Source organism: Antennarius striatus, chromosome 23 (genome assembly GCF_040054535.1).
Source record: "Antennarius striatus isolate MH-2024 chromosome 23, ASM4005453v1, whole genome shotgun sequence".
NCBI lineage: Eukaryota > Metazoa > Chordata > Actinopteri > Lophiiformes > Antennariidae > Antennarius > Antennarius striatus.
The window spans coordinates 9,237,275-9,253,372 of record NC_090798.1 but is presented as its reverse complement, the minus strand read 5'-3'; the positions used below and the strand labels follow the sequence as shown (position 1 = coordinate 9,253,372).

The 16,098-nt window shown below is 44.3% G+C and overlaps 1 protein-coding gene across 7 annotated transcripts in view; it reads left to right on the top strand.

Moving 5' to 3' along the window:
* Positions 1-16,098, top strand: part of LOC137590808 (retinal guanylyl cyclase 1-like) — a 101,375-nt gene that overhangs the window by 63,384 nt on the left and 21,893 nt on the right. The window lies entirely within an intron of this gene.

Here is a 16,098-nt window from a genome sequence, read left to right as displayed (position 1 = left end):
TAATATAATCAGTCACGCGAACCCTGTGAGGATCTGCTGCAGACATTCTTTGGATGACCCTGTGCAGAAACATACATTCTAATTTCAGGTACAGTATATGAAATGATCTAGATAGCTACTTCTGTCAGTGTCTAACTTCTTCCAAGGATAACAACAGTCATGCAAGCATTTCCAAATATGATCAAACAGTAATTATATTCATGCAGCGTCTTCATGACCTTGAGACATCCTGGTGCTACCTTCATGAGCGCTGAATAATTTGACACACACAACAATCCAGATCTTTGGTTCAATGAGATTATATTATTTTACTATATTATTTTATTGTATGATTTTATTGTATTAAAAACTTTCCACCACACAGAAATGTATGTTAGAGCAGTGCAGGACATGTATGAGGATATAAGACAGTGCTGAAGTGTGCTTTAGGTGTGACAGAGGAGTTCAAAGTGGAGGTGGGACTGCATCAGGGATCAGCTCTCAGCACCTTCTTGTTTGCTATTCTGACAGACGAGGTTAGACAGAAATCTCCATGGACTATAATGTTTGCAGATGACAATGTGATCTGCAGTGATGCAGTAATTTGCTTTTGTTAGGGTTTTGCTCTGAACAAAACCCTGTTTAGTTCTTTAGCTCAGTTGAGAGGTGTATCTTCAATGATGAAACAAATTCCAAAAAAGGTTTACTGAAGAAGTTGAACAGTTTACAAATTTGTGAGGATACAGAGCTGGGCTCTCCAACTGACACAGGAACCAAACTCTGGAGAAGAACCCCGAATGTTCATTCATTGTTCTTTATAGTATTTGGTTAGACTCTCCTTAAAGGGTGAGCTCTTCATCAGAATGTTCATTGACCGTGATCTTTATGGTGTCTGGGTTCGGTTCTCCTTGAGGGATGAGACTCCCCATCAGGATGTCCATTAACCATGATGTTGAAGGTGTCTGCCATAAGTTCTCTTTGAGAACTTACGGCAGACTTTTAAAAAAAAATCAGTTAACCGGCACTCACAGATAAATACTTAAATAATTTATTATCGGCAAATCATGGACGTGTTTCAGCAAACAGCCTTCATCAGCATCAACAAGAACAATAGAACTGACATCCATCATAAACAGGTGAGGTCAGAATCAAGTACCAATCAGCACAGAGAACACATGATCAACTACCAGAATTCATCTGTGGAAAAACCACCCTGACACAGCCTCTTCAAATGAGGAGGTACGTCAGAACAAACAATCAAATCTTATAAAGCAAGATATGTACAAGAAGAAATGAACACATTTTTGAACCAATTTCAAAGCACTATAAAAACTACCATCCATTCATGTTCTATGCAGATTGGACCATCACAAATAACAGCAAAAAATTCATAGCACCAAATTCTATTGAGGGACATAACATGTAAAGGTAATACAAAAAGAATGGGTTAAGAGCTATAAGACCCTACTAGTAGAAAGTGACCTACATCTTTGTTTACAAATGATAATTACAAATAGCAATAGAAAATTGTCAAAATAAATATGATCACCAGATACAAATAGTGACTCTAAATGTGTCCAGGGCAAATGGTATATAAATATAAATACAAGTCGGAGCCACCCTGATGTCACTTTGAATAATATACAGAATAATATACAAAAAATACATAATATACACAAAAATTCCTGTCAAATGAATAAGAATAACTAAATGTAGACGGAACTACAAGTAAAGCAACATGGCCTAACTATTAGTTGTGCATAAGGGAACAATAGAGACATATATACACACTATACAGAACAGGGTAAATAACCGCACAGTCAGAATGAGAATCACTGCTGTAGTGGGGTCCTCAAAGGATTATAAAAAACAACCCAACAGCAGTTCTTCGTTCAACCCCTTTGGATTCTCTGTAATGTATGAATCCAATAGGCTTCCCTCTGTAACAGAAATCTGTCTCCATCACCGCCTCTTTTAAAGGGCTGTATCATTTCTATGCCCTGAAATTTAAGGAAACAGACATCATGGCCAGAAGAATTAAAGTGCCTGGCCAATGGGGATCTTTCATCTTTATTCCTTATGCTGCTTTTATATTCAGAAATCCTCGTCTTTATTCCCGTTTCGTTTTTCCGATATATGCTAAGCCACACGGGCATATCAAGAGGCAGACGACATATTTGGTTTTGCAAGAGATCCTATTTCTGATATGGAACTTCTTGCCAGTATGGGGATGTAGGAACACGTCTCCTCTAATCATGGCATTACACTGAGCACAGTTCAAACAGGGAAAATTGCCGCCACGTAAATTAGATAGAAAATGTTGAGGTGGTGTATAGCAATGAGCTCTGACCAGGATATCTCTTAGGTTTCTGGCCCGCTTATTGGCAAAAATGACATTGGTATAGAGACTCACAATGTCAATGGTACACAAAAAAGTCAGTCTCCTGAAGATTCTGAATAGAATCTCTCCTTTATCTAATGATATTAAAAAATGTATAACCAAACATTGGCATATTTTAGCTAGTGACCCTCTAGTGGGTCATGCCCTTAAAGATTTGCCTATTTTTGCCAATAAGCGGGCCAGAAACCTAAGAGATATCCTGGTCAGAGCTGATTGCTGTACACCACCTCAACATCGAATGAAAGGAATACAACAACACCCACAGAAAACTATCCCCTAACACGGTCCCTCCGGAAATGATGAAATTCGCAATTATTCCTTTCCATTTACCAAAACATCTTTCCATCACGTCATTAAAAGGGTTGGAAATACCAAAATATGCTTTCAACTCGTTAGAGAGGGCTCTTAGGTCCTGTAGTGTTTTGGTCAGACTTCGATCTGGAGTGCTGTTATTGGGGATAAACGTACAACAGTTATCACAAAACATTGAACAAACACCCCCTTTTTTGGCCAATAGAGAGACTAGAGAAATTCTATTTTGATGAGCAGCTAATGAGGTGGCAGACAGTTGAGAAGGTCATCCATTTCTGGTGAAATTTGACAGATGTTGACTGTTGTAATGGACGTAATTAATTCTGTCAATGTTTTTATTGGGGGTGATCCAAACAAAGACTGACTCAAAGCCACCTGCAATTTGATTTGTAAATTTGTACTCATCTGGAACTCCATGTGGGATGCCACTAGCATCTATGTAGACTGGACTGCCCACAAAAGGTTCAGGGCCAGAGGCTCTCTTCTTCCTGTTCAGCATCATGGGGTATGAGCTCTGGTGTGACCATGTCGTCACCTCAGCCTCTGACACATTGTAAATGTGTATGGGAAAAATGAGAAACACAGGTGCACATCTTCCTGCCCAATTTGGGGGGGATCTTCCTCCACAATACTCCACACATCAGCTCTAGCTACAGTAAGTTGAGGAGCGGATCTGTGCCCTGTCATATCAATTAGTGTTGTTGAGGGGCGGATCTGTGCCCTGTCATGTCAATTAGTGTTGTACAAGACTCTCTTACCAACTTTGTCAGGGTGAGAGGATTCGCCAAATCTAGAAACACAGGTTACCTTCAAGCTTTGAGGTGGGAAGCCTCCCATCAAAGTCTTCATTGTCACCTTTGGATTGAATTTCAGACAGATTTCACAAGTATTTACAAAATATTTATAAATGTCACTCAGGTAAGAATGCCACCAGTTTTACTGAATTATGCTCTGAAGTCTTTTTGCTGAATGATGTCCCCATGTAATGACTTCTTTGATTTCTGCTGCCCCCCTCTGTAATTGAACTTTATCAACATGAATCATGCTCTGAAGTCTTTTTGCTGAATGATGTCCCCATGTAATGACTTCTTTGATTTCTGCTGCTCCCCTCTGTAATTGAACTTGATCAGCATGAATCATGCTCTGAAGTTTTTTTGCTGAATGATGTCCCCTTGTAATGACTTTTTGGCCCAGTACTTTTAATAGCTCACTAGGTGCTATTATCTTACCATCCTGTGATCTCTAGTTTTGACCTAGTTGCTGCCTTTTCTAGCCACTGCTGTTCCTCTGTGGGAGCTACAGCTTCCTGTGCTTCTTTGATTTCTGCTGCTCCTCTCTGTAATTGAACTTTATCAACAAAGTTCTGCATTAGCTGCCACCGACTGTGGCCCGGTAATCTGCAGCTTGTTTTAGAGCCAAATCAACACTAGCATTTCCATGAGCTTCAAATATTTTATCTTTTGAATGTCCAGCTACTTTAATACTTAATTTTCAGAAATTTTACTGAATCCACTAGATCTAGAAGCAATTCACAGTGTTTTACTGGAGAGCCCGTGGTGGTCAGGCAGTCAGTTTTTTGCCATGATGCCATGTCTGTGAGCAGAGCCCCGCACTCATAAACCAAATTGGTGTAAATGTTCACTCTCTTATCTTCTGTTAGTTGACACACCCGTTAAACTGCGTAGAGTTCTGCCGACTGAGCCGAGTGTGGTAGTGGTAGCTTTTTTGCTTCAAGAATAGAAAATGAGTCCTCCCTTTCTGGGTCAGGTATGGTAATGCCATATGATACGGCTATTTGGCTTGTTTCTTTGTCAAAGTGACTGTGTCTGTGAACAAAGAAATGTCCAGGTTCCAAAATGTTGTACTCTGTACATTTATCATGTACAGTATTTTCCACACTATAAGGCGCACCTAAAAGCCTATAATTTTTTCATAATCCCGTAGTGCGCTTTATAACCCGATGCGCCTTGTATATGGATTAATATTAATATTAGTATTGGTTAAAAACAAGATCGCTGAAAAAAAGCCGGCAGTCATGCTGCACTATGTCATCAGGGGGCACCCTCAGACAGTGTTCAGGCCGTACTACACACCCTAACAACGGTAGTCAAGGGGCGTCGCCAAAGTGCCGACTCTCACTCCTGCTGTTTGACGGCAGAGCAGCCTGCTGAGAAGAACATCGGTGACCGGCTACGTCAATGTAGCAAAACATTGGGAATTTTCAACAATTCTATTAATAAAGTTTGACTGACTGCCTGATCTCAGTATTTCCCAACTACTGTGGCGCCGGAAATAACCCACTTTAAAGTTAATTGGTCGAGTGTCAGAACTGGATTCTCGTGACGGTCAATTCTGTTAGTTTGCAGAAACACACGGAGAAACTGGTATAAAGGCGAATGAAAGACCCTCAAAGCTGAACTTCCAGCCTTTTCTGAAATATCAAGAGACAACGGTACCTGGTTTGCTGTACTGATTTGCAAATGTAGTCGATAGTTCTGGGCGGGCGGCGGAGGGGCGCATTTAGGCTTGTGTATTCTGTCTGCAGCGACGTGTGGTGAGATTCACGGCTGTGACACACCGACGTTAAAGTCAGTTCTAGGAGTAAAACAGCGTCACATTTGCCAGTAAATTAGCAGCCTGACATTAAAAACTGGTTAAAAATTGTTTAGACAGCAAATAGCTGCACCTCACCTCCGACTGGACTACCGATCGATCGAAACAATATTTAATAAACGAAGACGAGCGTCGCTGCTTCGAAGTTCAGATCAGGAAATAACCCACCCCGTTCGAACTGAGTGGTCCACTCGTAATGAATTCAACCAGTTTTAATGTCGGGTTTTTTAATATGCGTGTTGACTTCTTTCTAAGATGGCAAAGTGATCAAGTGATCAGGTTTCCTTGAGGCTCAGAATGGCCTCATTGAAATAACAATAGGGGTCGTTCACAGCTGCCTAAAGGTACTCAGTCAATGAATGCTTTAGCTAGTGGACTGATCGCGCAACTACAGCCACAAGTTTTTAAACTTTTTTTAAACTCTCACTCCTGCTGTTTGACGGCAGAGCAGCCTGCTGAGAAGAACATCGGTGACCGGCTACGTCAATGTAGCAAAACATTGGGAATTTTCAACAATTCTATTAATAAAGTTTGACTGACTGCCTGATCTCAGTATTTCCCAACTACTGTGGCGCCGGAAATAACCCACTTTAAAGTTAATTGGTCGAGTGTCAGAACTGGATTCTCGTGACGGTCAATTCTGTTAGTTTGGGGAAACACACGGAGGAACTGTCATAAAGACCCTCAAAGCTGAACTTCCAGCCTTTTCTGAAATATCAAGAGACAACGGTACCTGGTGTGCTGCACTGACTTGCAAATGTAGTTGATAGCTCTGGGCGGGCGGCGGAGGGGCGCATTCAGGTTTGTGTATTCTGTCTGCAGCCACGTGCGGTGAGATTCACGGCTGTGAGACACCGACGTTTAAGTCAGTTCTATGAGTAAAACACCGTCGCATTTGCCAGTAAATTAGCAGCCTGACATTAAAAACTGGTTAAAAATTGTTTAGACAGCAAATAGCTACACCTCACCTCCGACTGGACTACCGATCGATCGAAACAATATTTAATAAACGAAGACAAATGTTGCTGTTTCAAAGTTCAGATGAGGAAATAATGGTAATGAATTCAACCAGTTTTAATGTCAGGTTTTTTAATATGCGTGTTGACTTCTTTCTAAGATGGCAAAGTGATCAAGTGATCAGGTTTCCTTGATGAGGCTAAGAATGGCTTCATTGAAATAACAATAGCCTTTCACAGCTGACTAAAGGTACTCACAGTCATGAATGCTCTAGCTAGTGGACCGATAGCGCAACTACAGCCACTAGTTTTTTAAATCTATTTTAATATTTTTTATTATATGCGCCTTATAATCCGGTGCGCCTTATATGAAATAAATTATAAAATAAACAGTTCATTAAAGGTGCGCCTTATAATCCAGTGCTCCTTATAGTGCAGAAAATACTGTATTTTGTTTCTTCTTCCTTTTTCTCCTCACAATTTTGTACTACACCGTCGTGGTCTCCCATTAATCCAGCCAGATTTGTCTGGGAACATGTAGGAAAATGCAAGTTTTTTGGTCTCAACATTTCTGTGAGCTTTAAATGACATTTCAGTGATAGTGTGAAGCTTTTTCACTATTTAGGAAGGCTGTCATTACATGGTTAATATAAATATGAACATTGGCCCCTGTAGTCATGCGAGTGGTAACTGCTATTGCTTATGCAATAGCTGCCACTCCTTGCTTACTTGTATTTTGTCCTTTTTCAGCTGGGTTTAGTGAACCCGAGTAACAACAGAGGATCTTCCTCCCTTGCGGGCTACGTTGAAACAATACAGCACTCAGTACTATACAGCACTCACCATGCCTTTATTTTCTGATACATCAAGATGGAAAGGTATGGAAAAATCAGGATTAGCAAGCGAGTTAGCCATTCCTAAAGCCTGTTTAACTGAAAAAAAGCCTCATCAGCCGCTGTGGTTCACTGCAAGGTAGCAGACAGAGCAGCAGATCCCGCGGACGTGATGAGTCCTCTCAGTCAGGAACAAAATTGCAACTGGAATTGGCCAGGCCCAAAAATGACATCAGTTGATGAACAGTCTGTGGTTTATGGGTGTGATAAGATAGAATCTTTATGTGTTGGGACAATAAAACAAGTCTCCCCAAAACGTCTCCTATGTTGTCACACACTGGAGTTTGTCTTTTGATAAAACCTTTTTGTGCAGCACCATTCTCGTAACCTGCAGGGTTAGACATTTATTGGGGGCCGCAATCAGAATGTCAACAACACACTGCAAAACCAAAACTTTTTCTGAGCATATAATTTATGCTCAATAACATGCACCATCTCTGTCCGAAGTTCACAGTTAAAAATAGATGGGCTATCTAGGTGTATTGTTCCCCATCAAAGGTGAATGCAAAATATTTCTGACTATTAGCTGAAATAGGAATGCAGAAGAATGCATTAGACAGATCCCTGACTGTAAACTAACTTGTGTTTCCATTCAATATTTGAGAGCATAGTGTAGGAGTTTGGTCTATCAAAATTTTAAGTGACAAGTGCAGCATTTTTCCCCCTCAGATTGTGTACAAGCCCTTTGCCAGGTTTCTTGACAGGGTGAATTGGAATATTGTACTCAGATGTGCATTTGGTCAATACTCCTGCCTCTAACAACCCGAGGATAGTCTTAGCTATTCCTACCGATTTTTCTTCAGTTAATGGATACTGTGGGTACCAAACGGGTCCTGTTCCTGCTTTCAGGGATAGCTGAATAGGACTAATGTCTTTACAAAGTCCCACATCAGTCCCCCCTTGGGACCACAAAGCGGGAGGCGGAAAAGCTAGGAGGGCAAGGGCACTCGGTGAATCAGTGTTTTCTCTCCCATGGGTTCTGGACAGAAACACTCTTTCAGGTAGTTGTAACATCCAATCAGGATCACACTTCAATTTATACATTTTTGCAGTATCATTGTACCACATATCATTATGGTCTACAACAGGAGTCAACTCTAGACCCTTAGCTTGCTTCATCATCCGGCCCAAATTCCTTGCTTTACCCCTGTTCATATCAAAAGTGTAATACAGGGTGCACTTTTGGTTAACTGATACAATACTTCAGACTCCTGATGTAAACACACTTCTACAGCTACCCCGTCAGGGACGATGAAAATAGCTCCAGTCTGTAATTCAGGTGTGTAACTAGCGTTTCTCCGTCTATTGGTGATTGCAGTCCATACTTTGTCATATTCCTCAACAGCTTCTGATGCCTGATCTTAAATCAGATATTGATATGTACAATGTGCTGGGTCATATGGTGCTGAGTATGCTCTAAGATTCTGAATCCATGGGAACCATTTTTCAATGTGTGTCTTTAACCCTTGGATGCACTTGTGGGGTCAGGCATGACCCCGTTGGTTGTTTTCCTTCACCAGCTTCAAAATAAAAGCTTGCAATATAGTAATTTTCCAGGTGTTCCTCATAGAATATGTCTGACATGAGGCCATTTTCTTTTTCTTTTTTTTCGCAGGCCATTTTCATTTTTAAAACATAATGAATTATTTTCAAGAAATTACAAGCTTTTTTTAATTGCTAATCCACTCATTCATGAGCGGGGTCATTTATGACCCTGAATAGGTTTGATAGATTTTCGAACGAACTTTTACTTTTTAGCCACTTTTAGTGTCCCACTCAGACACCTGTTGTCCAATCAACACCCCCGGCGTCAGCAAGCTCTCCACCATAGTTCATGTCTGATAATATCATAGAAATAGTGCTGACATGTGGGCGGCACGATGGCGCAGTGGGTAGCACTGTTTCTTCACAACACGGCGGTACCGGGTTCGAGTCCTGCTCTGTGTGTAGTTTCCATCCGTGTCTACGTGGGTTTTCTCTGGGTTCTCCGGCTTCCTCCCACCTCCAAAAGCATGCACTGATTGGCCGGTCCCAAATTGCCCGTAGGAATGAGTGTGTGTGTGTTTTTGTCTTTCTTTCTGTGTGGCTCCGCTGCGCACTGGCGTCATGCCCGGAATGTCCCCTGCCTCATGCCCTATGGCAGCTGGGATAGGCTCCACTTCCCCGTGACCCGCTGCGGCGGATACAGCGGCAGAAAATGAAATGAACAGTGCTGACATGCACAAACAAGGAAGGAGAAAGAGCGGCCTCAGACACGGGGAGACAGTGGAGAAATGTAACCAAAGATGAGCTGGTGGCCTTCATTGGATTGACCATTCTTGCAGGAAGTGAGAAGAACTGGGATGTTCCGGTACGTACGCATTTCGTGGAGTCCTCTGCACTCCTGAAATGCCACTACATATACACTACAATTCGAAGATTCGAAGACATTCGCCGGTTCTTACGCTTTGATGATAGGTCAACCAGGGCTGACCAACTACACACGGATCACCTGCCACCCTTCCGCCACATATGGGATCTGTTCCTGATCAACTGCCGGTTCAAATTCATTCCCAGTGATTATGTGATAGTTGATGAACAACTTGTGCCTGTCAGAGGGAGGACCCAGCTTCTGCAGTCAAGCCGAGCAAGCCCGCCAAGGACAAGATAAAGATCTTCCGGGTTTGTGATGCACGTAGCCCATATGCAGTTGATGGGCATGTGGGCTACGGGGGCTAGGGGCATGTGGGCTAGGGAGACAACCAGGGGAAAATGTCCAGAAGAATCTGGGGGTAAGCATTGTCTGTCAGTTGTGCAATGGAGTCAGACACACAGGTCGAAACATCACCAGTGACAATTTCTTCACCAGCATCCCTCTTGCAGAGCGTCTCCTGGAGGAGGGTCTGACTATTGTGGGAACTTTGCGACAGAACAAGCCAGACATTCCTCTGGTCATGAAGGCTTCTCGTTCCAGAGAGGTCCACAGCAACATGATGGCAACATGACAATGATCAGCTATGTAAGAAAGAAGGGAAAAGCTGTTCTGCTGCTTAGCACAATGCACCACAGCAGGACGATGGATAAAACCAACCCAAAGAAAAAGCCAGAAGCGATCTTCTTCTACAATCAGACCAAAGGAGGAGCGGATATAATGGACCAGATGGTTGGCAACTACACCTGCAAACACAGAGATGGCCCACGGTGCTCTGGTATAACATGATTGATGTAGCCGCTCTGAATACCTATACACTTCACAGGGCTCAGCACCCTGAAGTTAACACAGGCATCACCCATGGAATACAACAATTCCTCTTGGAGCTCTCAACAGAGAGAAGTTGACTGGAAGGTACTCTGAACCTAACAGCCTACATCACAGCCGCAATGGAAAAGGTCTAAGTGACAAAGACTGCTGCGACACGTGCGGAGGGAATAGACACACATCATCAGTGGAAGGAGGTGCAGATTGTGTCCCAGCAAGAAAGATCTCAAAACCGCTGATTGCTGCATCAAATGCAGTATCCCTGTGTGCAATGGTCACAGCCACATGCAAGTAGTTTGACAGATGCAGACATTGAGAGATCTGTCTTTTTATGCTGCAAATTCTTTATTCTTTGAATAAATAATTCAAATGGTTTCATGTCACAAACTTGTTTCACTGCGAATACCTTGAATATGAATGTATTGCAACTTTTCATTTCGAGGATGTAGAAGAAAATCAGTCCATGGAGTCATGTTTGACCTCCCCTGTGGAAGAGTGGATGTCTTGGTAACTTGTGCATCCAAGGGTTGATGGTGACGTATCAAAATTGGTTAACTTACCCCACCACACCACGGCACCAGCTTTGACAAGACCATCCTCCGCAGCCACCTGCAATATGCAACGGTGTACCTTCCCATTCAGAAAAACTGTCAGTTAAGGACTTCCTGCACACCACGGCAGCCCTCGGTTCATATAACAAATCATGTGCACAGAGGTTAATCAGGCAACTCTTATTAACAAGATATTGATGCATGAATGTTTGATTGTCAAAATTGCAAATTACGAGTTTACTTAAAAAGCAGTTTTCTGGCTTACCGAAAAGTGGACAATAGAGGGAGACTGCTGTTGATTGTACTATATTTGGCCCCTGTATCAACCATAAAGGGGAAACAAGTACCATTACCCTGTATGTGTCGAACTCCCTCTGGATATACGTCATTGTCACAGGCTGGATCTTGGCACCCCTGTTGGGGCATCATGTGGTAGTTCCGGGGTTGCTGTGTTCCATTTTGGGGTGGCATCCCCACCTGCTGACTTGGATAAAAAGAGTTAGTTTGATATTGCTGTGGAGCCATCGGTTGTTGACGCATAAAATATCTCCCACCAAATTTAAATGGGACCCCTATGCCCCTGCCTGTACGACTGCCCATGTTTCGGCCCGGAAATTCTTAATGTCTGGCATAGGGACAGGATTTTGTCCAATGATCTGATCCCCCGCAATTGAAACAGCTGCCAAATATGGGGGCAGGTGCACAGGGTGGCTGATAAGCCTCTCTCCACATTGGTTGTCCCTGCTGCCCCATTGTTAGGGCAGCTTACTGCTAAAAAGTGTTATCTGTCCGTTTGTTTTGAACCATTTGTGTCTTGGTTTGAGTCCTGTTAGTTTGCAGTTTAGCTTTAAGATAAAGTAGTCCTTTATTACACACGTGGACAAAATTGTTGGTACCCATCCTTTAACTTAACACACAATAGTCACTAAAATCACTTGAAACTTACCAAATAACAGTATGGTAAGTATGCTCTGTAACAGTATGCTCTATGTTCACAGACGGAAAAGTCTGTGAACATAGAGCTGGTGTGCCTTACCAAAAAGTTCCAGTTTTGTCTCGTCTCTTCAAAGAACATTCTCCTAGAAGCTTTGTGGCTTGTCAACATGCATTTTCGCAAATTCCAGTCTCGTCTTTTTATGATTTGCTTTCAACAGAGGTGTTCTCCTTGGTCGTCTCCCATGGAGTCCACTTTGTCTCAAACAATGACGAATAGTGCGATCTGACACTGATGTACCTTGGCCTTGGAGTTCATCTTTAATTTCCTTGGAGGTTGTTCTGGGCTCTTTGGATACCTTTTGAACTATCTCTTCAATTTATCAATTTTCCTCTTGCGGCCACGTCCAGGAAGGTTGGCTACAGTCCCGTGGATCTTAAACTTTTGATAAATATGTGCCACTGTTGTCACAGGGACATCAAGCTGCTAAGAGATAGTCTTATAGCCTTTACCTTTAACATGTTGATCTATAATTTTCTTTCTAAGCTCTTGAGACAACTCTCTCCTTTGCTTTCTTCTGTCCATGTTAAGTGCGGTACACACCATGTCACGAAACAGCACAGTGACTATTTGTCATCCTTTAAATAGGCAGGCTGACTACTAATGAGATTCCACACACCTATAAGATAAAGATAAAGATAAAAGACCTTTATTGTCCCACAGTGGGGAAATTTGTGCGATCGTGGCAGCAGGGGGGGGGGGGGTCAAACATAAATAGTTAAATAATATACATACATATTAACATCTGCAACATATGAAATTTACATATTCACATATTGGAAACATATTAACATATATCATATTATCCGAATGTACATTATATTTACACACCAAAAAAAGAATATACACTACAGGCTGGTTTTTACACTGCTCATCCGGAATTAGAACGTTGTGTTCTTTGAGTTTGGTGAGTTCTTGTAGTTCCCTGAGTTCTTTGAGTGGTCTGCTGGGAGGACTGCTGGTTGTACAGTCTGACAGCCGTGGGCAGGAAGGACCTGCGATAGCGTTCCCTCACGCATCTCGGGTGAAGCAACCTATCGCTGAAGGAGCTCTCCAGTGATGTCAGTGTGCCCTGTAGAGGGTGGGAGTGGTTCTTCATCATTGATGACAGCTTGTTTGTCATCCTCCTCTCCACCACCACCCCCACTGAGTCCAGGGAGCATCCAAGGACAGAACCCGCCTTCTTAATCAGCCTGTCCAGTCTCTTCCTGTCGGCCGCAGTGATGCTGCTGCCCCAGCAGACCACCCCATGAAAAATAGCTGAGGCTACAACCGTGTCATAAAAGGTCTTTAGGAGTGACCCCCGCACTCCAAAAGACCTCAGCCTCCTGAGCAGATAGAGTCTGCTCTGACCCTTTTTATAAAGTGAGTGACTGTTGGTGCTCCAGTCCAGTTTGTTGTTGAGGTGAACACCCAGGTACTTGTACGAGGACACCACCTCAATGTCCGTACCCTGGATCTTCACCGGTGTAACCGGGCAGCGTGATCGCCTGCGGAAATCCACCACCAGCTCCTTGGTTTTACCCGCGTTGATCTGGAGGCGGTTCCGCTGGCACCAGTCCACAAAGTCCTGGGTCAGTTCTCTGTACTCTCTATCGTCCCCATCGGTGATGAGGCCGACGATTGCAGAGTCGTCAGAGAACTTCTGCAGGTGACATGTGGGGGAGTTGTAGGAAAAGTCTGCAGTATACAGGGTGAACAGGAACGGAGCCAGAACCGTTCCCTGAGGTGCCCCTGTGCTGCAGACAACTGTGTTCGACACACAGTCCCGGGTCCTCACGAACTGCAGACGATTGGTCAAATAGTCCAATATCCAGTCCGTAAGGTGGTGGTCCAGCCCAGTGATCTCCAGTTTGTCCCTCAACAGTGCTGGTTGTATCGTATTGAAAGCACTGGAGAAATCAAAAAACAAGATTCTCACAGTGCTCCCAGGCCTCTCCAAGTGGGACAGTGCTCGGTCTAGGAGGAAAATGACGGCGTCATCCACCCCGATGGCAGGTTGGTAAGCGAACTGGAGTGGGTCCAGTGATGGGCTCACCAGGGGGCGGAGATGACAGAGGACCAAACGCTCCAGGGTCTTCATCAGGTGAGACGTTAGTGCCACCGGCCTGTAACTGTTTAGGTCCTTGGGATGCGGGATCTTGGGCACGGGAACCAAGCAGGACGTTTTCCACAGCTGTGGAACCCTTCCCAGCTTCAGGCTCATGTTGAACATGTGTCCAACAATCCCACACAGCTGGTCTGCGCAGGATTTCAGGAGCCTGGAGCTGATGCCGTCTGGACCCGCAGCCTTCCTCGTCTTGATCCTCCGGAGCTGGTTTCTCACCTGGGACTCAGTGAGGGACAGGGTGGAGCAGGGGGACTGTGTGCTGGGGGGTGTGGGTGAGGGGGGTGGGTTGAAGAGGTGAACTGTAGGGGGTGGTTGTAATATGACCTGAGCAGTCGGGGGTGGCCGTGAGCTGATCGTTGTAGAGGGGGAGGGGGAGGAGCTGTGGTGGTGTTGGAGAGGGGCAGGGGTAGGGTGGGAGGAGGAGGAGGGGGCTACAGCGTGGAGGGCTGGGCTGGGGGGGGGCGTGGATGCCTGATCAAATCTATTGAAAAATTTGTTTAGGTCATCTGCCCACTTCTGGTCCCCAGTGACCTGGCGGTCGGGTCCTTTATGGCCTGAGATGGTCTTCAGGCCCCTCCACACCTCGCTGACGTTATTCTGCTGCAGCTGGTCCTCCATCTTCCTCCTGTACATATTCTTCCCCTCTCTGATTTTCCTCCTCAGCTCCCTCTGGACAGCCCTCAGCTCGTCCTTGTTTCCAGACTTAAAGGCCCTTTTCTTCTCCTTAAGAAGGGCCTTAATGTCCGGGGTGATCCAGGGTTTGTTGTTGGGATAACACCGTACGGTCCTGGTGGGTACGGTGTTATCCACACAGAAGTTAATGTAATCTGTGACGGTGTTTGTGAGACCGTCAATGTCCTCCCCATGAGAGTCACAGAATAAATCCCACTCTGTTCTGTGGAAACAGTCCTTCAAAGCATCTTCTGCCTCGTCGGACCATCTCCTCACAGTGCGGGACACAGCTGGTTGCCTTTCCACAAGAGGCTTGTAGACGGGCAGGAGATGAACCAGGTTGTGGTCTGCTCTTCCCAGGGGGGGGAGGGGTGATGATATGTATGCCTCCTTGGTGTTGGCATAGCACAGGTCCAGTATTTTACTGTCTCTGGTGAAACAAGTAACATACTGGGTGAAGGTGGGCAGAGTGGAGGACGGGGGGGCGTGATTAAAGTCCCCTGAGATGAGGATGAGGGCCTGTGGGTGCTGTGTCTGCAGCCTGCTCGTTAGGGAGAGGAGGACGTCGCAGGCTGCGTCCGCGTCGGCAGAGGGGGGGACATACGCAGCTATCACAATGGCGTGTGAGAACTCCCGCGGCAGATAGTACGGCCGCACGCCGATCGCCAACAGTTCAATGTCCCGGCAGCAGTGCCGCTCCTTCACAGTGATGTGTCCAGGGTTACACCACTGATCATTCACGAACACTGCCAGCCCTCCTCCTTTCCTCTTCCCGCTCTCCCTCGTCCTGTCCGCCCGCACCAGATTGAACCCTATGATGCCAATCACAGGACACACCTGAGTTATTCATGTCCCTCTGGTCAATTGTTTTTCAATTTTTTACAGAGGCACCATCATTTTTGTCCAGGCATGTTTCAGTAGGTTTTTTTTAAAAATTATTTTGAACAACAATTAAAAAGTGATGACTGATTTTGATTGTTTAATTTTCAATACATTTTTATTTATTGTTACTTTTGTAAGTTTCAAGTGTTTTCAATAACCATTGTGGATTTTTCTATCATTAACAGAGGGGCACCAACAATTTTGTCCACGTGTGTAGTCCCACAGTGGGGAAATTCACATGATTGCGACAGCAGAGGGGAGCGAATAGGAACTGTGTTTTCCGCAAGTTCTCCTATAAATTACTAAATGTCTCTTGGTATTTGTCTTAGAAGTGGCAACATCTCTCTCTTTCTCCTCTGTCTCTTGCTAGTACAGTGCACCCTCGTTCTTTTCGGTTAATAAGTTCCAGGAACCACACGTGATCAAGGAATCCGCAATCGAGATCATGATCTATTTATCTTATTACTTACTGTAATTTAAACGTCTATAAGCCCTCC